Raw genomic sequence first — 24,514 nt, forward strand, 5'->3', positions numbered from 1 at the left:
TTAGTAGGTAAAAGTTTTAAGTTTCAGTATCATAAATTGTTTAACGCTATTGATAATAAAATTTAGCTGTATAACTTTAGCGCAATAAATTTACGCAGATAATAATAATAGTCATAATAGGTTTATGCATATATTTTTTTTATCTTATAATTAATTACAATTTTTGTTTGGAAATTTTTCATGTAAATATTTTCTGTGTATATTTGTACATGTAGTGGATAAAATGGACAGAAAATAAAATATTTAGCAATATATCACAGAGATAACTGATTTATTTTTTCATTTTTATTTTGTAAATATCCAACTAATGAATTTTACCTCTGGGATTGAGCGACCCCGCGAGGAAAAGGATCAAAGTAGAATGACAATAAAATTGTAATTTCAAGGGAGTGGGTGTATGTGAACTGTGTGTGTAAAATACAATAAAATCATTCGATATTATTATTTTTTTTTGGCAAGTGTGAGGCGACAAATGTTCGAGTATTTATTTTTCCTCGTCGCATCACTATTTAATCGGGAATCAATCAATAAATTTACGATTGAAATGTTTGATTTCGAGTTGTTGATAGAAAAATCCACTAACTTGGCAATTTTAAAACTTTGCATATATATTTGCAATATATACAGTAAATCCGCGTTGTTGTTCGAAGTAAAAAAAAACATGGAATTATTTAAAGTAAATCAAACTGATGGAATATAAATATTGATTTTATTTAAATGAAATATATATAATTTTATTATAAGTTTGATTAATTAACGAGGACATATTTGAGAAATTAATTATCTCCATTGTGTAATCATTAAAAATAATTGATGAGATTTAATTAAAATTTTAATGCAGAATCAAATACTGAATATGTGAATAGGCTGGGTTATAAACTTTTTAAACATTATTTCAATTATGTAGAAACCGAGTTATTAAATGAGCAGTTATTGTTTTTAAATAATCAGTGTTCTGCATTGTTCGCGGAAAAATATCCGAGAAATAATGAGTACATTTAATCCATTGTTCGATTATATAAAAGCTGTATGAAAATTTTTCTAAGAGGTTTTATGAAAATTAATAATTAACAAATTTTTTGGGATAAAAAAATCTAATAAAATTCGTAAAATTTGTATTTTTTTAGGATAAAACATAAATTGTGTATATTAGCGAATGATAAATTATTTAAAAATAATACTTTAGTAATAAAAAAAAATATAAGACTCATTGAAACATACATTCATAAGAATAAGTTATTTGAAAAATTAAACAATGACTAATTGTCTCCTCGGGATTTCTCACATCGTTATTATTTGAATTCCCGTTAAAAGTTTGTCTAGTGGTCTGTAGACTACTTGAGAAAACAATTGTTCAGCAATATGCCAACGGGTCTTAATTATTTTTTCATCATGTTCATGTAAATTTAAACATACACACATATGTAGTCATTAAAAAAAACTCAGCAATAGTTTACCATAAATATATTACGACTACAATTATGAGCAAACAATAATAAAAATTCATACATCCTACAAACATAATATTATGTGCTAGTATAATAAAATACAATAAAAGTAAAAAGGAAATTAAAAGTGACACAACAAAATGTGTCACATTGTGAAACTTATTATCTCATAATTTCAGACGTGCATGCGTTACGCATGCCGCAAAAATATTAATTATCGTTATCATAGATCTTTATTAACTTAGTAACGAATTTCCCAGAAAAATTTCATTTAATATATTTTACAAAGATTTCAGTAACGATGATGTTACAACAAATCATTTAAAATATTAAAAAATATTTGTTCAATACTAAAAAGTGGTCTCTAATAAATGATTTTTTAACTATTAACAAATTTTTTTTTAATCCCAATAAATTCTTCTATCAGTGAAGAAAATAAAATAATAGAGTTGAAATTTAAGTCGTAGATTCAACGTATTGAACGTTACAAACGTTTGTTAAACGTATAACAAACGTTCAAATCGTAAATTCAACTTTTTAAACGTTTAAAACGTCAGTATTGGACGTAAAAAATATAGATTAAACATTTTTAAAAAAGAATAAATTCAAAAATACTCCAAGTACCACGGGTTCTCAATTAAACACTACACGGTGAGAAATTTCCATTATCCACAGATTCGGTAGAATCTGGCGCCAAGTTCCGTTCAAATCCGTTGTAAACGGAGCGCCAGACTACCGACTGTGTTTACTGTAAGCAGGACGATATTTTGAGGTTGCAAATTTTATTTAATTCTACGGTACTTTTTTTTTCTAAATTGTATATTATAACAGTAATTCATACTTTATTTTACTGACATTAATTAATAATAGTCGATCATAACAATTAATCTGCTTGAAATTATTAAATTTAATCAGCACAAACTATAGCAACGCAAAAATTTAGATCCTGACTTTTTTTCGATGTAAAAAGTGACATGCCACAGACTAAATAATTCGAGAATACATGGTAATCCTCCAATAGATGGGAAACTACAGTTGAAAAAAGATATTTCAAGGCTTGCATCTACATCCGCCAGGGTGCGCTTGAATTATTTTTACATAAACTGTAGCTTCAAAGGAATAGTTTGCTATAAAAAATGCAGCCAACGCGATACTTAAGTTGGTACCAATTGTAAATTTTTATTATAATTACAAAAAATACTAAAATCCGAACAAAAACAGTTTCACTGTAAAAATCGCGCCAAGTCCACGTTCATAAGACTATTAAGAGAAAAAAATTTTTTTCTTCACAAAGATATAAAATAAAAAATTGAAAAATCCAAGTAACCGATATGATTGTATACGATTTTCGAAAATTAAAAAATTTTGTTGTAAATTTAAAAATTAAAAAAAATTTGGAACGTACTTGGTGTGCGTGGTTGCAAAATATTTTACTTTAATGAAATTCGTAAAATTTATTTACTAGGACTTTCAAAAAATTGAAATACACAATGACGCACACCAAGTACGTTCAAAAATTTTTTTTAATTTTTAAATTTACAACAAAATTTTTTTAATTTTCGAAAATCGTATACAATCATATCGGTTACTTGGATTTTTCAATTTTTTTATTTTATATCTTTTTGTGAAGAAAAAAAAAATTTTTTTTTCTCTTAATAGTCTTATGAACGTGGACTTGGCGCGATTTTTTTACAGTGAAACTGTTTTTGTTCGGATTTTTTATTCTGCATGGATTTTAGATATTACAATGGTGCATATTACTAGTGAACCTTATTGACTCAGAATAAAATTTTACAATGGCCCATAGTAATTTCCGAAACAAATGAAATCAGACATAGTAAATGGTAGAAATTGAAATGTACCATAGTAAAATGAAATATGCAATAATTTAAATTTCCGAATGTACTATAGCAAAAAAAAATAAGAAAACGTTTGTAAAAAATAAAAAATTTTAGAGTAAAAAATGTTTTTAGCAATCAAAAAAAATATCAAACCAAACAAGATTTTTTTTGTTTGCAATAATTTTTAAAAATATTTTTTTAAAATATAGTTTTTTTTATTTTTTTTTTTTCATTTTTAACAATGAACGTAGGATTTATTTTGGCAGTTAATTTTATTATAAATAATTATAAACACAATATATAACTTTTAAATTATTTTTTATTATTATTAGAAGTGTCGGTTGCAGGTTAACCATCAAATGTTTGTTTTCATTTTAATTTTTCACGGTAAATTATTAAATATTTTATTATTTATGAATCTTACAAATTTTCATTAACTATTCATGTGTTGATGGATTTATAAACTAATATTTATTTAAAACTTAATGTTTATTGCAATTTTCATAACACCGTTAACCACTACTGATAGCGTCTGTAGACTTATGTTGACAAAACAAAGCAACACGAAAAAATGAAAGAGCGCGCGTCGCGACTGACGCACATACGTTTACTATGGGACATTTGAAAATTTCATAGTCACAATTTTAAATTTAAACCGAGTACACGTGACTAAATGTGAAACTTTTTTATAAATTTTTATTGTCGACTGAGCAACAGAAATTTTACTATGGAACTATAATGAAAAGTTTTAAGCACACTAACAGTTTTTGTTCTGTCAGTTTACGAAAATTTTTTATATATGTTTATGTAACAGTTGCATGGTCAAATTTACTATGGTCCCTAGTAAATATTTATTGGTACAATATGATATTCTTAAATTTTTATGGTAATATTTTGAATTGAGTCATTAAGGTTCAGTCTTATTATGTATGCATAGTAAATTTCTACAAAAATTTCTCACCGTGTAGCTAGTCTTCTTAAACAGTCATAGACCTTTGAAAAAAAAACATTTTGGAAATTATTCCACAAGTAAAAAATTTGAACTGAATATTTTTATCGAACGCACTGATAGAAAGATTTGCTTATCTATACTAATATTATAAAGAGGAAAGATTTGATTGTTTGTTTGTTTGTTTGTTTGCATCGAATAGGCTCCGAAACTACTGAACCGATTTGAAAAATTCTTTCACTGTTGGGAAGCTCCAATATCCCCGGGTAACATAGGCTATATAACATCATAATTAATGTTGAAATTTTTGTTAAATAGCCGTGCGAAGTCGGGGCGGACTGCTAGTATTTAATAAGCTTTATTAACGATTTTTTAACATCATAGGATTTAATTAATATTTATCAACAGTTAATAAATTATTTATTAACTGTTAATAAATATTTGTTAACTATTAATAAATACTTATTAACTATTGATAAATGTACTATCCTCCCAAATAAATATTTATTGAATGTTAAAAAATATTTATTAAAATTTAATAAATTATATAATTGTCTTTAAATAAATCAAATTATTAATAGTTAATAAATCCTTCTATCAGTGCGAATGGTAAAATTTCAATCAAAAAAATGAAATTTTCCCCAACAGAATTGAAAAAACATTTTTTATCGTACTTATGTTTAAAAGTATAATATTTGATATTACACGGAAAAAAAAATTTCGTTCTGGTAACGTAACTGTAGAGTTACCACAACTATACATAGTTTACTGTTCGTTGTAGAGCTACAGTAACAAAATGTTATTTAGTTCTGATAACTCAATGTTGTTGAGCTCTCAGAGCTCTACGGGATTGTTCTCAGAGCCAAACGGTATAGTTGGGAGCGCTCTACGTTGCGCAGTAGTGGAGTGCGCTGACATATTTCATAACCTTCTAAAATGACAAACAGAATTATTTTGTTACTAATCCATATTATTAAAAATATATGAGGACAATTAAGTTCCCCATTTATTTATTTAAGGAAATAGGTTTTTTTTTTTTGTCAAATTGAATTTCGTTAGAACAGTTTTGTATTTATGGTTTTTCAAGGTTCATTTGCAGTGACTTAATTAAATTTATTAGTTGAATATATTGTGATAAGTAATAAGTTATCGGAATACATTAAAAAGACCCCATTTAACACAAAATAAAATTTGTTTCCGTTTATTTATCTTTTCTTGTGCATATACGGTAGTGATTTTATGTCCAATATTTATTGATATAATTAAGAAAATAAGATAATTTTGTGACGACCATATTTTTATTTTACAAATAATTTTTATTTGTAATATAAGTTCTATTATTATTTTATTTCTATTATAATACTATTCTTATTTGTCATATACAATTATTGTTGGCAATATAAATTCATTCTGCCGCATGTATTTATTAAATTATCAATGCTAAATCGTAAAAAAAAATTACTAAGCAGACTTCCAAAAATTTGTTATAGTCTTAGAACGATCCTGTAGAGTTGGGAGAGGTAAATAACGTTTAGCTCTCAGAGCTCAACGATGTAGAGTTGCAGGAGCCAAACGATATTGTTACTATAAGAATACGTTAACCTACTGGAACTTTTTACAACTAACTAACTACTATAGAGTTCCTATAGCAAAATTTTTTTCTCCGTGTACTTATTTTCACTCCTTGTCGGTTCGAATTACGCTCACAATATATTGAATATGTCCAACTAACGTTTTTAACGTTCAATATATTCAAATAACGATTTTAACGTCCAATGAACTTACGTTTTCAACGTCTAATTCGCTAAACTTACAATTTGAGCATTCAATACGTTGAATCTACGATTTAAATTTAAACTTAAAAGAAGACAAAGTGTTGTGTTGGTATTAATGTTGATATCACAAAATGAAGTGACAATTACAATAAAGACTTAAGTTGTCTCGCTGAAAGACATACAATATAATAGAAATAAGAAGCGTTGAAAAATTATACAAGTTAAGCCGACAGGACAGGATAATATGGAATAGAATTGAATAAATAAACGTGGTGACGTTATTATGCGTGGTAGTATGTCTTCCAAAGCCAACATGTCCCGGCGATGATCTGAGAGTGCAGGTTTATAACATAACAGTAGTGATGTGAACTGGATTGGACGGACTAGAAGGAAACTAAAGAGCAGACCACTTACTACTTTTCTGAATTTACTCCTGGAGAAGTAATGTAGTGGGTAGTGTATAGTCTGCACTGGAAGCAGGACATAGCGGAGAAGTAAAGCGCAAAGAAGTGCATCCCGTAGATTATAGTTCGAGGATAGAAGGAGAAGGAGTAAGGTGCTCATGTCGGCTATTATAACAAAGAAGGAAGGACAAGGTAGTCCCGACATCCTGACGGCTCTCATCTCTTCTCTCTTCTATTCTCATCCAGGAGATCTTTCGAGTCAACGTTTTTTAGCTCGTTTTAATCTCGGGCTCCTTCCTTCTCCAGCTTTTTTCTTATTTTGGTTAAACTTCTTCCTTATTCTTCTTAATCTGGTTGTTCTTCTGGTATACTGTGCTATGGTTGTTCTTTTCACATCACCCTCTTACACTTCTTGCCGAGCAGCGGCCTGGGCCTCCTTGATTTACGAGCATAATTTATAATATTTTCGCTACTATTGTATGGTAATACGAACGGCAAAAAATATGTTAATGGTCGCCATAAAGGAGATATACAGCGTATATACCTCATTCCGTGCCATATACCCGGTGGCCGCATAAACCACACGTTCTACACGCTCCACGTACCTTCTTCCCTTGTTCTCCACTCTGCTCCCCTTATTTTACTTTTTACTTTACTTTCTATCTAAGTTTATTTTGCTTCCTTTTTCTCCGATTACTTTTTTCGGTCTTTCTTTCGTTTCTTCTGTATAAACTTTCGTCATGTGTATTTATTTTCGACATTCAAACTATTCAACTGTTTTATTATACTCGGACAAGAAAAAATTATTGTCGATTGAGAAATAAAACCAAAATGATATTACTTTCATTTTTTGTGACATTCAATTCCGAGAGCTAACATTCTGAATTTTTTGCGGGGATAATAAAATCGGAGTCAAAAAAAAATTTTATAAATTCAAAAAAATTTAATTATTAAGTAAAAAAATTTTGAAATTGATTAAAATTTATTTCAAGCAAGAACAATTGCTTAATTTAAAAATTTCTCTATTTAATAATAAAATTAAAAAAAAAAATAATTTTTTGTCGGTCTAAAAATAAATTTATCGATTAATTTAAAAGATTATTTTAGGCTTTTAGTTTAATAGCTAAAATTTTAGCACTATTGTTGAATCAAAAGTTTGCATAACGTATGGCTTAATTAATAGGCAAAAAAACTTTTCATTATTGCTCGATTTTACACCAAAGGAACGTTTACAATTTAGCCTCTTACAGTTAGAACTTTCAGTAAATTTAAACGTGTGTATTTTTCCGAAAGTTTGTGTACTTGCCGTTAAATTATAGCTTCATTATAAAAAGTTTCCTCGAACAAAGTTCAAATTTACCTACAAGAGTTATAATTTCCGAGCTCAGTTGAGCAAATTGTAATTTCTTAAACTAGCGCGGTCATCGTAGCGAATTTAAATAATCAATACTTAATTTCTTAATTTCCCGAGGCAAGAATTTGAAGCTTGAATTGAAGCTATTGAGGCTGATTTCAAACTTAGGTTAAACTGTTCAAGCTGAATTGAACTTAATATGAAACTGACTAAGTTGAATTGAAACTAAAATCAAACTGTTCAGCGTGATATAAGCATTAAGGTTCAAACTGATTTGAAACTGAATGGAACCAAAGTATTATTTAGGCTTTCCAATTATTTCTAAACATTAACGATAATCACCCATAAAAAAAAAATATAAAAAAAAATATTTTGAAATATAAAAAAAATATATTAAAAATCTATAAAAATTATATAAATATATATAAATTATGAATAATATATATATTTTTAATAATTAACTTTTGGCCGATTTTCATATATATGTTATATATTTCAAATATATTCCAAATATATTTTTTTTATTTTTTTAGCTATGTTATTTTTCATGTATTTTAAAATATATTTTGAATATATCTAAAATATATATGAAAACCGGCCAAAAGTTCATTATTAAAAATATATTTACTATAAATATTTTTTATATATTTTTTATATTTTTTTTTCATGGGGGATGACTAAAAACTCGTTCAGCTTAGAAATAAAAAATTAATCAGCAAAGAAACTTAATCCCAAAACAAATTAGTAATCAAGTAGGGCAAATTAATCAGCCTTCACGATTGATTGAGAGATTAGCAAATTTTGTACGGGCCTTGCAGGGTCACTGGGGGCTGCTTCCCCATTCTGTTTAAAGACACTCGAGTAAGTGGAAGGGGTCGCCGAAGAGCTGCACATTGACGACGTAGACTTAAAGTAAGGGTAAAGGTGACTTGTTTAGGGGATTTAAGAGAGTGCAGTGAGTGGAGCTGAGCAGAGTACCAAGGGTTACACCATCCGTGGGCTCGCTGTTTGGTTAAATTGAGTTTTGAACAGATGTCGTCCATGAACTTTATCCCAAACTTATATATGTATATACTTATTCCCCTCGTGTAATTGTTTACTCTAGTCCTTCAATTACCAATTAATAACTTAAAATACCGTGACACCCGGTGTTTGATAAATATTTATCAATGTAATATATTCAAAATACGGATATACAGACACATTAATGAATACTAGCAACTTTGCAGTCACTCTGTAACTGCCGTGAATTGTGAACTATAAAATATTAAAATTCTGCTTAATTAAATAAAGAATTTCGTTAAATTACACTGTACTTTCTTAAATATTGACGTTTTTAAAGATATAGGATCATCTCAATGTTACACTCATCAAGAGCTTTCATTTGAATACCCACATGCATTTTGATATATTTTTTATATATACATATATATAATATACATAAATATATGAAAAATTAATGTGGGGACTCAAATAAAAGGTCTTGATGAGAGTAACGTCGAGATGAGCTAATATCTTCAAAAATATCATTAGTTGACAAGATAACAAAGTCAGTTCTTAATTATTGAAATTTTTAAAGATATAAGCTCATCTTGATATTACACTCATCAAGAGCTTTCATTTAAGTACCTACATGCGTTTTGATATATTTTTCATATATTCATATATATAAATATATAAATATATGAAAAATTGATATGGTTACTCAAATGAAAGGTCTCGATGAGTGTGATTTCGGGGTGAGCTTATATGTATAAAAATATCAATATTTTACAAGATACAAGGTCATTTCTTAATTATGTTAAATTGCAATGTACTTTCTTAATTATCGACATTTTTTAAGATATAAGCTCATCCCGATGTTAAACTCATCAAGAGCTTTCATTTGAGTACCCACATGCATTTTTATATATTTCTCATATATATTTATATATATAAATATATAAAATATATGAAAAATTGATGTGGGTACTCAAATGAAAGGTCTTGATGAGTGTGATTTCGGGGTGAGCTTATATTTATAAAAATATCAATATTTTACAAGATACAAGGTCATTTCTTAATAATGTTAAATTGCACTGTACTTTCTTAATTATCGACATTTCTTAAGATATAAGCTCATCCCGATGTTAAACTCATCAAGAGCTTTCATTTAAGTACCCACATGCATTTTTATATATTTCTCATATATTCATATATATAAATATATAAAATATATGAAAAATTGATGTGGGTACTCAAATGAAAGGTCTTGATGAGTGTAACATCGGGATAAGCTTATATCTTTAAAAATGTCAATATTTCACAAGATACAAGGTCATTTCTTAATTATCTATCTAGAGATAGAGCATTTTCGAATGCAGCCTAAATACTTATCACAATAAATTGACTATCGGTGAGAATGAAATAAATGACACTAAATTCCACTAAAAAAAATCAATTTTATCATATGACTATTCTGGAAAATTTTTTTTATTCTCTTAATAATATAGATAATTGAATTCATAGCTTGAAATATTTTAAAAAGATTTATTAATAAGGATAAATTTGAAGGTTGGCAAATAATAGAAAAGGAATTTTAATAATTATACATTTACTTGTTGGACAAATGTTTAAGTTGAGAACCTACGACCATTAAAGAGCGACGCGACGAAACTTTAGCAATAAATTATGTCTAGTGAATGGCAGAGAAAAAGAATAGAAGTTGTTACAGGAATAGGAGGAATAGAAAATGTGCAAGTGAAATAAAAAATAAAAAATTTAAGAATAAGAGTAAGAATGTTGGGGAAGAAAGTTAAAATAGAAGAGAATCTTCGAATTTATATATGCTTTAGAACATTAAAGCTTTGTCATTATTTTTGAAATATATATTTATATTACATACGCGCCATTAATCCGAGATTTAAATCGCTTTAACAAATATACGTACGGATAATTTTAAAGTATTTAAATTATTTAAAAAAAAAAAAAATTTTTCGTTTTAACATTTGTCATTTTAAGTACTTGAGTACACTTGCTGTGTAATAAATTACTCACATTTTCTTTATTGGAAGAATAAATTTTTGTATCTTCGGAATACTCAATAGTTTTGTTTTTAATAAAATTTGAGAGTATTTTTTACATAAATTAAAATTTTTAAATAAAAATTTAGATTAAAAAAAAATAAAGATATTACGTGAATAGCGATGTAAAAAAAATGAGCGTCAGCTTAACGAGTCATGGTTGTTAAGGAGGTAAAATGTTAAATGATAAATCACATGCTGAGTAAGACATATAAAATAACATTGGCGGGAAAATAAATAATTCATTTGAGAATAAGGAAATAAAATTATTATGATTGAGGATGATAACAATAAATAAAACTACAAAACGAAGAAAAGACGAAGAATATTGTGGATATTATGAAAGAGAAATTTATGGAGGCAATGTTTCACCAGTAGACGGTATTATTCTTTATTATTTTTTAATTCATACCATAAATATATAAATATAAATATATAAATGTATTGGTGAGATGATGGCAGTCACATCAACGTCAGATCTGAACATCTGGTGTTATGGTGATGTCGTGACTGGATACGAAATTAAAAATCATCAGGACGCCCGTAAATCACTTGAGAACACACGTGGGCAGGTATACAAGCTAGACAGGTTAAAGCGGCTAACACAGTGGTATCTAATTACACACCTACTTTCCCTGACATTATTTATTTACCTTGTTACTTTTCCTAACCCATTGCTGATGCTAAATTTGCGGGCACGCTCTAGCGCTAGAGAAAAATATCCATGCAAAAAATACTCTTATAAATAAACATCACATTATTAACTCTTTATGATCCTCTCTATTGCTTCTTTTTCTTTTATTTTTGCATACTTAGTCATATACACTCTCTGTATCTTTTTGCTCAGTTCATTTCTTTACGTCAGGCTGTGGACGGTCAGTTTTGTACACCCACGGCTTTACAGCAGGTGGAATTTCATTTTTCATTTGCAGTTATTAGAGCGTGACTTGTTGATTTATTCTTTAGAAAAAAAATTAATTAACATTATTTATTTATTTTATTTATTTATTATTACCAGGATACAAAATTAGTATATACATACAAAATATGCACCTATAGAGGTGTTATAAAAAACACCTGTACATAGACCTGGAGAAACAAAAACTTATCAATAAAAAGACTTAATATTAATGTATAAAGTATCATTTTAAAATGAAAAAAGAAAAACAAGAGAGAATATTATGATAACAAAGATGTAATCATGAAATTAGATATCAATTGATGCTATCCACTGAAATACTTTTTTTTTATTAAGCTTATTTTTTATATTTAACGACTTTAAAGTCTGAGGTAGTTTATTAAAATACTTAATTGCTATATATTTAGAATTTTTGCGCGAAATATTTTTATTAATCTTTGGTAATTGTAAGGATTTAACTCTAGTTTTACCCTTATAATCATTATATTTTTCTTTACAGTAAGAGTAATGATAACATAGAGACTCTGCAATTAACTTATTTTTAATTCTCATTATCGGAGTTTTATCATCGTTATCATGTAAAAATCAGATTAATTTATTTTGAGTATTCATTAGCACTTTCATTATTTAACTAATTTTTTATGATTGCTATCAGAAGTTTTCAATATTTATTAATAATTGTACCGATTTTAATTAATATTTATTTTAACTTCTATTTTTTTTTGTATTAAAAATTTGACAAAAAGAATTTCGAACTCGGTCAAAAATTATATGATCGAGCGAGCTCGCCGAAGGCGAGCGAAGTTCAATCGCAATTATCACGATCATTTTGTTCGATAAGATTATACTTGAAGTAATGTTCCAGTACGCAATAATTTTCACCAACTTCAGATTATATAAAAACAAAATAATAAATCTAGCTTTCTTTTTTTCTATTTAAGGGGGAACACTATTTTCGGGAATTTTTTTGATAGGGAAAATAAAGGAATTTGGGAATTGGGATTTTTTATTTTATTAAGGGTACATTAAAGATTATTACCCTAAATTTTTATTAAAAAATATTTAATTATTACATAGTTATTAACAATCTCGTCGAGCACTGGAGAAAATTTTCACCCTCCACGGTCGGTTCGATAACTCAAAAACAGATCATCTGAAAATAAAAACCTAAATTGTTTTTTAATCAGTAAGGATGTAGTTATCGTCGCACGTACAGAATTTGAAAAATTTTTCTAGCCGGGTTAAAACAAAAAAAAAACAGTAAGAATAGTAAGAAAATTTTCAATCAGTCGTTATTTTTTTTTAAATAAAAATTTTAAAAATTCCGTACGTGCGACAATAACTACATCCTTACTGATTAAAAAGCAATTTGGCTTTTTATTTTTAGATTATCTGTTTTTGAGTTATCGAACCGACAATGGAGGGGGAATTTTTTTCTAGTGCTCTTCGATATTGTTAATAACTTTGTAATAATTAAATATTTTTTAACAAAAGTTTAGGGTAATAATCTTTAATGTAAAAAAATTCCTTTATTTTCCCTGTCAAAAAAATTCCCGAAATTCACCTCTTTTTTTCGATCGTCACAGTAGTGTTCCCCCTTAATGAATTTCATTTGAATAATTTATTTTTCTATTTAATTAATTGTGTTTAAATAATTTATTTAATCCGTTTTTCAGCCTAAATTTCAATTTCAGTTTAAACGAAAAACTGATTGATAAACAGCGATTTTTCGCGGAAAAGTTAAGGAAGTATCAGAAGCTGTTAGATTGTTAGTTTTATTTTTTATTTTTTTTGTGTCAAAAAGTTGACAAGAAGAGAAATGAAATTCGGACTTTTTCGTTTCGGAGTCTGTCAAAAATCCAATTTTCAAAATTTTTTTTTTATTATAGTTAACTCAATGTATTTAAGTATACAGATTAAAACCTCGTCGGGTTTTTTTGTTTCAGATAAGCCAATTAGCTGATATTATGGAGGGATTAAATTAAGTTTCAATTTTTTTCGAGGCGAGTGTCTTCAGACTACTATAACTTTAATTCTACTGAATGTTTTTAGCTAAAAATTCAACTGTGTACTCTTGAAATATGTATAAATGAATAGTAAAAAGTTCAAAGTTCTATCTCTTTATTGGTCTTTGCAAAAAAATTCCAAAAAAATAATGAAAAATCAGGGTGTTAATTCAGAAATTTCATTCATTTGGTAGTAGTCTGGTAACTTATGCCTATTTTCATGACTTCTTTGGAGGGTGGTTTTTTATAGGAAAATACAAATGAATTATCTTGAATATTTAGAGTGTTTTTATTTACATATTGAAAATATAAAAAAAAATTTATTTGAAAAAATTTAATAGTTTATTACTATTATTATTGTCACTCGAAGTTGGAACCTCAAAAAAAATGCACGTGGGTGGCCCGGGTCGTAACTTTTTTTCTACTGAACCGATTGCTTTCAAATTTTAACAAGCTGTTCTACACACTTATAGTTCTCGTCGGTACTAACGAGAATTTTTTTCACCCCTAACTTTTTATTTTACAACCCTTTATTTGCTAAATTAAAAGGACTTTTTTTTTCAAAGTCCGCCATTTTGTTATGTACCCTTGAAATTTAACTTCAGTAGTTCCGACCAGAATGACATGTCTATAGATTAAGAATAATCAAGAATATTTGATTTCAGATAACATCAAGAGCCAAAATCACCCGGGCCACCCACGTGCATTTTTTTTGAGGTTCCAACTTCGAGTGACAATAATAATAGTAATAAACTATTAAATTTTATCAAATAAATTTTTTTTTATATTTTCAATATGTAAATAAAAATACTCTAAATATTCAAGATAATTCATTTTTATTTTCCTATAAAAAACCACCCTCCAAAGAAGTCATGAAAATAGGCATAAGTTACCAGACTACTACCTTGTTAATCAATCATTTTATTTATTCTGGCTTAATCAGGGATTTTTATTGAAGTCACTAAAGTTCGCTGATTATTTGCTTGATTTTTGACTTCGCAATTAGTGTTTATAAAATTGAATTAGTCGAATTTGTAATAATTGAGTAATTTAGTGAATTGATTTTTTTGTGAAACTTTTTTCTTGAAATTCAATTCTTTTTAATTAAATTTTAGAATAAATTTCAGACAGACAAATAATACTTTTACTTTGAAATGAATTTAAATATTGAAAGTTAATAAAATATCTTTACAACTGAGAAAAGTTGATTTTGAGGAAATAAAAGTTTTATAAAAATATTTGAATAAAAAACTTTCTCAATAACATTAATAAATTCATTCTCTAACATTTAGATGGATTTTAAAATTCAATTTAAACTTAGTTCCAGTAAGAAGTCAAAAAATACTTTATTGTTCATGAAAAAGAAATAAATTATGTAAAAATTTGATTTTTTTCATGGAAAAAAAATAAATAAAGACTGGATGGTGATTTAATGAATCCTCATTAAATCTTTTTTCGCATAATATATATCGAGGAATATTTTAGGCATTATAAATATTTGTGCATACAAATTATAATTGGCAAATTGCTATAATGGCAAAATAAAAGAACAACTTACACGCATTGGTTGCTTTTGTCGTTGATGCCGTTATCGTTGTGTATAAAATGGCCTGCCGCGCGTTAAGGGAATTGGTACACCACAAACACTCGATCACGCACGATTCGTGACACGTGCAAGAGCACATCTATACTATATACTCCCGATACTCTCATGGACACTCTACCCTTGTATAATACATGCAATTGTACAGATTAAATTTTAATTGAATTTCGTTCTTCATAAAATTTTCTGATGAATGCACATTCTATTATTATCATCGTTCAATTATTCCACCGTGAGAAAATGTCTCATCATCAGTTCACTCAATTTGAAAAATTAATAAAAAAGTTCAACTTTTATCAGACAACGTGAAATTACAAAATGTGTAAGCCTATCATTATCTGCGGATCAATTGAATTAAATTAAATTATAAATTAATTCAATTTCAATCTTCATACACTGAAAAAAAAATTAACTTGAATCAAAACAAAAAATTAAGTAAAATTTACTTAACCCAAGAAAAATTTCTTAGTTTAAGAATTTTTCTCAAATCAAGAAAATGAAGTTCTTCAAAATTATTTACTTGATTCAAATAAATTTTTAATTTCCCGCTAAGAAAATCGAAGATTTTCAAAAATTGGGAAGTTATTGTTTTCACCCCGTTTTGCAAAAATCGAGTTTTCATCAGATCTCGACGTTTGAAGGTCACAGGAAGCTTCCCTGACTATCCCCGCGAGGTTGTCACGGTGTCTGTATGTGTGTGTGTGTGTGTGTGTGTGTGTGTGTGTGTGTGTGTGTGTGTGTGTGTGTGTGTGTGTGTGTGTGTGTGTGTGTGTGTGTGTGTGTGTGAAAGTATGTGAACCGCTTATAACTTTTGAACGGCTTGACCGATTTCATCGCGGTTGGTGCCATTCGAAAGGGCTTGACTAAACTTAGATTTTGAAAACTATTTGGACCGATTCAGATCAATAGATTTTGAGAAATCTTAAAAAAACTGAAAAAAAAATTTTTTTCAAATGTGGTTTTTTTGGAATAACCTCTAAACGGCTGAAAGGTTCAATTCCAAAAACTAATCAGCTCTTAACCTTAATAAACCACGTCAATCGCCACCAGTCCGGTCAAAATCGATTGATTCGTTCGAGAGATATCGTGAACGAAAGAAAACCGAAAAAAGTGTTTTTTCGGAATAACTCCAAAATTCCTAGCGCGATCAATTCAAAATTTAAGATTCTTTGTGAGGCTTAAAAAACTGCGTCGAATGCTTCTAACCGCGTAAAAATCGGTTTATTCATTCAAAAGTTATTGCGGTTTAAAAATTCAAAAAATAGTGTCATCAAATCTCTATCAGACTTTTGAGCTCGAAGAGCTTTAAAGCATAAGAAAGCAATTTCTTTGAGCTTGGAGAGCTCAAAATAACCCATAAATTGTATTTTTGAGCTCGAAGAGCTCAAAAACGTCATTGGTGCAATTTTAAGCACCTAAGTATGGAATTAGCGGGAAGTTGCAGGGATGGCCTTCAGGGTCAATCGTTTTCCTAATTTTTTTTTCAGTGTACTTGTGAAAGAATTTTCAAATTTGGTTATATGTGGCCAATTTTCATACTTCGATTAACCATAGAAAATTTTCTCATTAGTATGAATAATTTAATTATTTATTAGATTTATATGCCAAGGCTTAGCCGAATGGCAACTATACAAAGTTTAGGTATAATTAATAAGTAATAACTAAATAGTGTAATTAAATAATAAAACAGAAACATTACAATCTTTTATTAAAAAGTTAATGTGACGTTTTAATTGTCGCTTTTCGTTGCTATGGTGACCACTTTGGCAATGGTTACCATAGAAACGGTTACTATGACAATGGTTACCAAAGCAACGGTTATTATGGCAACAGTTATCATAGCAACAGTTACTATAACAATTAGGGTGCGTCAAAATTTAATCTCTAAAAGCAACCTTTTAAAATTGGAATTTTGAGTTCCGCTTTTGGCAAGAGTTAGGTTTGGGCATTTTCTGAAATATTTTGATATGTCAGGATTCATTTGATATTCACATAATTTTTAACAAGAGTTTTATTTAAGCATTTTTTCTGGAATTTAAAAATTTTTAAATGTGGCCAAATGAAGCTCCTGTTAAAAAATTCTGTGAATATCAAATTAATGGTGACATATCAAAATATATTAAGAAATGCCCAAATACAACTCCTGTTAAAAGCAAAACTCAAAATTTCTATTTTAAAAGATTGCTTTCGAAGATTAAATTTTGACGCACCCTAATAACAATAGTTACTATGATAATGATTACCATAGCAACGGTTACTATGGTAACCATTGTCATAGTAACCGTTGCTATGGTAACAATTACCACAGCAACTGTCACCATAGCAACGGTTACTATCACAACATTTACCATAGCAACGGTTAAATATAAATGAGTTAAATTTGTAAAAATATTGATTAATTAAATTGTCGACAATAAATATTTCGACGGGAGCGCGCAAAGCGCGTTCGATTTTCTAGTACAATAAATTATATGAGTTACATGTGAATAACTTCAAACAAACCAAACTGGATAATTTAATAGGGTTACAAACTGCTTGGTAGCTCAAGATTAAGGAAGAATTCAAACGCTTTATTTTTTAAGCTCTCGAGAGAATAGAAGTTAATAACATCACTTGGTAGCTCTTGCCATAAACGAATACTAGATACAATAAAAAAGTGCTCAAAGGGGGAAGTAGCAAAATTAGGTTTTTTAAAAGAGACGTAATTGTTCTTAGCTGCAAGTTTATTGGACGATCTTATATCAGAATCTTCATTTTTGAATATGCAGCGAAGGAATTTCGGTTCTCCAGTCTCTAATAACACTTATCTGTAAATAACACATGCTAGAAAATAGTGACTTCGTGATTTTACACTAAGCCTAATCTTAAAGCCTAATAATCTTAAAGTGTGATACGATTTACGATTTACTATAAATAATTTAAATAACAAATGTAAAATGAAAAATTTTAATGCATTTATATGATTTAAATTATAAGATATAAACATCGAAAAAATGTCAAGTAAATAAATAAAGGTCTATTTAACGAGAGATTAAATTCAATAAATTTCAAAAAATGTTTACTATGCGACTATAAGGGTTTTTTATTTCGTATAAATTATTTCTTTGCCCGAATATAAGAGCGAGACCTAAAATTTAAAATACACACGAAGAACGAAGAGAAAAGACGGAAAAAAGTACTACGAGAGTGAACTTTAGCTTTATTTTGGTTCACTCATACATTTACTTTTCATACTCAATCTTGTACAACTACAGTAGAAAATTCTAATATTCATTCTCTTTTCCCACCCACATCCCAGCAGTGGCTTTTCCACCCAATCATGCATTCACCTTTATGCCCCGCAAACATTGCAAAAGCTTTGCCCATAACTTGAACAATTCCAATAGTCGTTAATCTGTCGAAAACTTTGGAAAACTTGGGGGTTATTGCAGGTGGATGGGCGTTTACTGTGTAGAGCTTTTAGTTATGCTATGTATATACATAATACATACTCGTATATTTATGTGAGCGGACAGAAGAAAGATATTAGAGTGTAAGGTAATCAGCAAGGACAGGGCGGGGTGCAAAATGTATGTAGTGTTACAGACGACTAGGGTGTAAAAGAGAGCGTGGATGAAAGCAGAGGGGTGAACTTGTGAGTGTAAAAAGAGGTAGAGGTGGCGGCGGAAGTGGAGGAAGGTCCAGGTAAGTCTATCTGGGGGTGAAAAAGACGGGGTGGTGTAAGAGGGTGGGCTCCTCCAAGAGAAGTTAAATAAACTTGTTTAGGTTTGGTAGAAAGTTCTCTGCACGGGCATTGTATTCTACTGCAGCCTGAGTTACCAGAAAGTTTGGAATACGAACGAATGAGCTCACTTCCCCATTACGTTTTATTCGCTTGTTTTGCAGTTGTACACCAACCAACAGATCTAACTACTTTCTATCACTCATAATGCTCCTTTTTTGTTTTACAAATGTGAACTTTAACTTACTTATGATGATAATTGCGATTTATTTTATAACTACATCTACTGTAATTTGTTCTGTTAATTACAAGGAAGAAATTTTTTGCCGAAGTGTACTCTTATAACTGTTAAAAAATTTTCTAATATGGTTTGGTATGTCCATACACAATTTTTCGATCAAATGTAGTGTTAAAAATCTCCGACGGAGGGCGCACGGTTGCTTAATCATCTCGCTTTAAGAGAATTCAGTTTTAAAATATAAATCAATATCTTCATTTAAAAAAAAAGAATTATATTTATTTTTTCTTAATTTTCTAGCTTGTGACAGATAAAAATTATCTACACTGATAGAAGGATTTCTTAGTATTTAAGAAATATTTCTAAAATACTAAGAAATGATGTTTAAGAAATGATTTCTTAAATGCAAAGAAATCTTCTTAAATGCTAAGAAATCTTCTTAAATGCTAAGAAATCCTTCTATCAGTGTATATTATTAAGAGATTAAACAAAATTTTGTGGTCAGTGTATTTATATGATAAAATGGATTTTTATGGTTAAATTTGGTATCGTTGGATAAGTCTTGACCTGGACTTGTGCCTTTTCAAGGTTTCATATTATTCTCGGCAATAGTTAATTTATGATGATAAGTATTTAGGCTGCATTCGAAAATGCTCTATCTCTAGATACATAATTAAGAAATGACCTTGTATCTTGTGAACTATTGACATTCTTAAAGATATAAGCTCATCTTGACGTTACACTCATCAAGACCTTTCATTTCAGTATCCACATCAATTTTTCATATATTTTTATATGTTATATATATATATATATATATATATATATATATATATATATATATATATATATATATATATATATCAAAATACATGTGGTTACTCAAATGAAAGCTCTTGATAAGTGTAACATCGGGATGAGCTTATATCTTTAAAAACATCAATATTTAAGAAAGTACAGTGCAATTTAACATAATAAAGAAATGACCTTGTATCTTATGAACAATTGATATTTTTAAAGATATAAGCTCATCCCGAAGTTACACTCATCGAGACCTTTCATTTGAGTACCCACATCATTTTTTCATATATTTATATATGTTACATATATGTAAATATGAAAAATATATAAAAAATGCATGTGGGTACTCAAATGAAAGCTCTTGATGAGTGTAACATCGGGATGAGCTTATATCTTTAAAAACGTCAATAGTTAAAAAAGTACAGTGCAATTTAACAAAAGTCATTATTTAATAAAGCAAAATTTTATTTATTTATAGTTCACAAGTCCTGATAGTCACATAGTGACTGCAAGGTTGCTAGTTTTTTTTTTAAATTAATTTCTGAGCATGCAAAGCAGTGGAAAAATTTGAAGATGCTGCACATCAGAAGCCACCTAAGTGAAAAAGTAACTTCAGCGAAAAAAAAACATTTTTTTCTTCGAGTAATATCTTTAATAAAAATTTAAAAAAATAATTTTTAACAGTTTAGTTAAAAAAATAGATTAATTTTAAAAAATGTTGTCTAGTAATTAAATGAAAATTTTATAGCTCAAAGACGTATATGTGTATTTAATATTTTTATTTCCGAAGCACTGCGGGAAACAAGCGGTGTGCCGCTCCGCACGTGCGCCTTCCTACTGGTTTGCGGTTACGTCTGTGGTCCCGTCATCACGAATTCAACTTGTGTTAACTACTCTCTTGAGCTTCAACGAAAAACTACTTCCGTTTTTTTTTATTTTTTTGTTCTCTTTTCGTCTTGCACAATTAAAACCTTATATAATAAAAATAATCACAGAAAATAAAAAAAGAAGTAAAAAAGCAAATCAAGTAAATTAATTAACTTAAATCTGATTAGTAGTTCGTAGACTTTAGCAGTTTGGTACAATAGCTTTTGCAGACAATGCTCATATGAGGATTAACGTTAATGTACTTCCTAAAATCTAATTAGATGGATTATAAAAGTAAGGTTTCCGGCTCACAAATAGTAAAATGGGGAGATGTTATATTGTTGTCGTGGTCTGTCTGTGTAGTCAATAGTCTGCACACATAATCACATATATGATAGATATGAGAGAGCAGGGAATGGCTTATTGATTTCGCGAGAGAGAAAGACAGTGCAAGGCTCAGTGGGAGGCTTCATAATATGAGAACGCAGAGAAGAAGAGACGAGAAATGAACGATGAGAAATGAAAGAGAAGGATAAATATCTGTAAGCATATATTTATAGTAGTTTTATGATGCGAATGAGTGTGATGTGTATGTGTATGGAAACACAAATAGTGGGTGAAGAGAGAGATAAATTAAACGGCGAGGGATTACGTGAAAAAGTTAAGAAGTAGATTAAAAGAAAAGCGAATAACTAAAGTACCTTCCATCCAGAATTTAGTTCTTTCAAACATTACAGTCGCCATTTTGCTTCTCTATAGAGACTGATTCTGCGCTCGATAGGTCGAAGAGGAATTCATTCAGCATTCCTTATATCTATCCGCGAAATTTCATTGTATTTATCGTACATATTTTTTTTCGTTTTATGGTTAGATGGTTAATTAATGAAGAAAATTTGAAAGTAAGAATGATTATAGAATTTTTTTAACTCAATATATTTTTCATCATTACAAAACAAGTAACGTAGTCATCTATTTCATTTCAGTTCAAAGTGAATAAATCGATTGTGATATTATCGTCACATCACACAACAAAACATGCAATTTACATTTATTATTTCATTGGAAAAATACTGGTTTATTTTATAATCAATAGACAGTATGTGCATTTTTAAACCCTTAAAATGAATTCACACCATCAACAAATTATTTTCAAGGTAATCACGATCTTCGATTACGATTTTGCTTGTGTTTTTTGATAGTCTTTCGGCGTTTAAAGCGCTCAATTTTTGGTTGCCATAATTTATAGCTAAATTTGTCACTAAAGACAAATTTGGGAACTGGGGAAATAAAGGATAAAAGGGGGGAGGAGGGACCTTACTCAGTAGGAATTTTTCGGTAACCGAAAAAATAATTCAGACAGCCCAGACCGGGACTCGAACCCGGATCGTTTGGTTACGCGCCAAAGGCTCTACCAGTTAAGCTATCCGAGACATTGTCCGTAACTACCATTCGGTCACCGAATAAGACCTACCGAGTAATAAACACCACCGTCCATCTTACGGTAAAGAGCCATAATTGTAGGACGGAGAATATTCAAATTTTGGACAAAAGACTGAGACGCTTTTTGACCAAGTAATTTTTGAACAAAAAATTATTAAACTTGGCCGGAGTATGTTAGTAATAGTCCTTTGTAAATTGATTCTTCTATTTTTAAATTTTATCATTGAAAAAAAATAAGAAAATGATAAATAAATAGGTAGAGTTCGCGCGTAAAACTGCCTTATCTCCGGGCCCATCATATATTCAATAATTAAGCTCGAAGAGCTCAAAAGTACAGAACAGCGATTTATTTGAGCTCGGAGAGCTCAAAATTACACTAAAATTATATTTTTGAGCTCGAAGAGCTTAAAAAATAAGTGAATTATTGAGCACTTAGGTATGGAGGTAGCGGGAAGTTGCAGGGATGGCCTTTAGGGTCAACCGTTTTCCTAATTGTTTTTAATGCATCAGGTACCAAAGGTAAAATAAAGTCCTAGCCTCCCTACACGCAACAGTAGTAAACAGTGAGCTGTAATTTAAAACAGAACGCGATCAATATAAATTTAAATTAGTAGAAATAGTAGAAAAAATATACCAGCTGATGTATTGCTTCCAATTATTTAATTCCTAAAATTAATTGAAAATGATAAGTGACAGTAGTATCAAAAATTATCAATTACAGGTATCTGACTCATCAATTTGTAGAGTAGTGATAACTTTCCCTCAGTTTTTTCGAAGTAATCAATAAATTTTGTTCCGTACAGTGTGATAGTTAATTTGAGCCACAATTGAAGGAAATTTTTACACAATTAGCGTACGAAAAATAAAAAATCCAGGCTTAATTACCATTGCATATAATGGCCATTAACCAATTACCATTGTAGTCTTATAAATGTTGATAAAACTCATATTTATTAGCCAGCTTCCTTTCTCATTACTATTCTTATTTTCTTGTCTCTTACTCTTAATTATACTGCATCGCTATTTCCATTCATATTAATCATCCCACGACTCAACTATAAGTTATTATCAAGAAAGTAACGATTATTATGCAACAATCAATAACGAAAGATCGAATCGAAAATATCCTAGCTAAAGTTGATGCATCAAACGAAATAACAAAGTGCATTCTACCGAGCAATTTTAACCAACAGTGTCAATTGGAATGTTTGAGAAAAAAAAACACATCCACATTCTCGACAAACGATAATAAAAATAACGAAACCTCGACCTCAAATATTTCAAAATCGATTGAAATTCTGCTCAATACAAATTAATCTTGTCCCGCTGATAAATGCGGTGTGAATTTCCATTCAAATTTCTTTGTTAATTAAAAGCGTCAGAGAATTTCGATATTAAATTTCTTCTCGACTTTGCAATAAATTTTATATAAAAAAAAACTGTTATCATTGTTTTTTTTTTTTTTTTTACTATAATTACGAAATTCTTTCGTAATTTTCTCTGTTAATACTCCGTAATATACATTAAATAATTTATCTACGTAGATATATTTTATCTTCATTTATTACGATTGTCTGAAAGAACTGTCAACAAAGTTAAATTACGAGTTATGCATTTTTTATTTTTCAAAACAATAATGACAAATGATTTACATCGTCGATCGACACAAACCCATTCGTTTAACGGTAATTAATTATCCTCAGGACGCTTTGATTTCAGTACGTTGTCATTAAGAATGATCAAGAACTATTGTGTACAAACATTTAATACCCAGCGTTATTTTTTACTTTAATGGTTTTTTTCTTTCTTTTGCGTCGACATTTAATTGCATAGAAGCGTCCGTAAGAAACTATCAATCAATGTGAACACGATTTATACCTACTCATCATATTCTTTTTGTCTAAATACATATGTACTTATGCTTGTTATTTTTATCTAAAATAGTTGTAATACATTACAGTGTCAATAGAATTTATTATTGTTTTTTTTAATTCATTATTTTAATATCACACTGAGAAAAATAAATATTTTTACTCAATTAACAATTTCTTGGTTTAAGAAACTCGCTGACGATCAAATATTCTAT

The 24,514-nt window shown here is 28.9% G+C and overlaps 1 protein-coding gene and 1 long non-coding RNA gene across 3 annotated transcripts in view; one reads left to right on the forward strand and one right to left on the reverse strand.

Annotated features, from left to right (window-relative positions):
• LOC123275055 (TOX high mobility group box family member 3-like) overlaps positions 1–24,514 on the reverse strand; it is a 398,558-nt gene that overhangs the window by 275,765 nt on the left and 98,279 nt on the right. The gene's annotated exons all lie outside the window — the stretch shown is intronic.
• Positions 10,736–17,330, forward strand: LOC123275061. Its single transcript, XR_006511614.1, has 3 exons — positions 10,736–10,748; positions 14,805–14,811; positions 17,253–17,330. It is a non-coding gene; the product is annotated as an uncharacterized LOC123275061 (long non-coding RNA).

This window comes from Cotesia glomerata, linkage group LG1 (assembly GCF_020080835.1).
Source record: "Cotesia glomerata isolate CgM1 linkage group LG1, MPM_Cglom_v2.3, whole genome shotgun sequence".
Lineage (NCBI taxonomy): Eukaryota > Metazoa > Arthropoda > Insecta > Hymenoptera > Braconidae > Cotesia > Cotesia glomerata.